The sequence below is a fragment of the Onychomys torridus genome, chromosome 9 (assembly GCF_903995425.1).
Source record: "Onychomys torridus chromosome 9, mOncTor1.1, whole genome shotgun sequence".
In the NCBI taxonomy this organism is placed as follows: Eukaryota; Metazoa; Chordata; class Mammalia; order Rodentia; family Cricetidae; genus Onychomys; species Onychomys torridus.
This window is the reverse complement of record NC_050451.1, coordinates 95283853-95285498: the sequence shown is the minus strand read 5'-3', so window position 1 is coordinate 95285498 and position 1646 is coordinate 95283853. Positions and strand designations below refer to the sequence as shown.

The 1646-nt window shown below is 40.6% G+C and overlaps 1 non-coding gene across 1 annotated transcript; it reads right to left on the bottom strand.

Annotated features, from left to right (window-relative positions):
• Positions 1-730: 730 nt before the first annotated feature.
• LOC118591711 lies at positions 731-838 on the bottom strand. Its single transcript, XR_004946001.1, has one exon. It is a non-coding gene; the product is annotated as a U6 spliceosomal RNA (small nuclear RNA).
• Between the last annotated feature and the right edge of the window lie 808 nt (positions 839-1646).

The window sequence follows — 1646 nt, the reverse complement described above, 5'->3', positions numbered from 1 at the left end:
TATTTATTTTTTATTTTTTCCTTTTTTATTTATTATATTTGTGTTTTAATTTTACACACCAGCCATGGGTTCCTCTGTCCTCCTCACTCGCCCCCCCCCCCCCCCCCCCAGCCCCTCCCCTCCATTCCCATCTCCTCCAGGGCCAAGACTCCTCTGGGGATTCATTTAAACCTGATGGATTCAGTACAGGCAGGTCCAGTCCCCTCCTTCCAGGCTGAGCAAAGTGTCCCTGTGTAAGCCCAAGGTTCCAAACAGCCAGCCCATGCACTAAGGACAGGTCCCAGTCCCACAGCCTGGTTGCCTCCCAAACAGTTCAAGCTATTCAATTGTCTCACTTATCCAGAGGGCCTGATCCAGCTGGGGGCTCCACAGCCTTTGGTTCACAATTCATGTGCTTCCATTCATTTGGCTATTTGTCCCTGTGCTTTTCCAATCTTGGTCTCAACAATTCATGCTCTTGCAGTCCCTCCTCTTTCTCAACAATTAGACCCCGGGAGCTCCACCTGGGGCCTGGCTGAGGATCTCTGCATCCACTTCCATCAATTATTGGATGAGAGTTCCAGCACAACCATTAGGGTGTTTGGCCACCTGATCACCAGACTAGGTCAGATCAGGCTTTCTCTCGACCATTGCCAGCAGACTACAGAGGGATATATTATTGTGGATTTCTGGGGACCTCTCCAGAACTCTGCCTATTCCTGTTCTCATGTGGTCTTCATTTATCATGGTCAAAAATATGGAACGGCTTCACGAATTTGCGTGTCATCCTTGCACAGAGGCCATGCTAATCTTCTCTGTATTGTTCCAATTTTAGTATATGTGCTGCCAAAGTGAGCATTTCTTTCATTTTATAATTGATAGTAGTGGTATTTTCATTTTTGTATTATAGTAAAGTTTTACTACTTTCATTTGTTCTACATTTTACCTATTTTAATTTTAATAATTACAGACAATCCTGTACACAAGACAAGAGGTCTGAAAGATGACAGACATCTTGAGCTTCTATCTTCTCAACTGAAACAAGGCAAGGGAGGGAAATATGTTCTATTATTTTAATAATTAATATAAGAAATAATAATAGTTGCAAAATAGTTGTTCATAAAGTCTTAGCTTCTTTTTTTGTATTTAGGAATTTTACACATCATAATTTCTGAATCAGAACTGTTATTATTCACCAAGGAATGCCTTATAAATCAATTGAAGACAAGGGATAAGCAAGAAATCTGTTTCTACTGCCCCAACCTACCTTTATGTATCAGCTATCAGATTAGGCACTCCAGTAATACACCATTGTATCTAAAAGTGAGGGTTCATATTATACAGGAGACAAAGTCACTAAATTTTTGATGGCATGTATTCCTTGTATATCATCATTATTTGGTAGTCACATATGGATTTGGATATAACTTACATAAATTTTGCATTTTTATGTAAGCTTCCTCTAGGGTGCCATATTTCTCGTCATTGTTGCTCTGTGGTTACTCTAAAATAAAGCCAGAATTGTACCTGTACAATAACAGCCATAGAGACAATGTTTTGGTGTCAAGATACTCCTAAGTATTACAGCAAGGATGGTGCAGTTCGACAGGAGAGGACCACAACCACAATGCTCCATCTCTTACTGAAGACATAAGCACTGTTCAGAA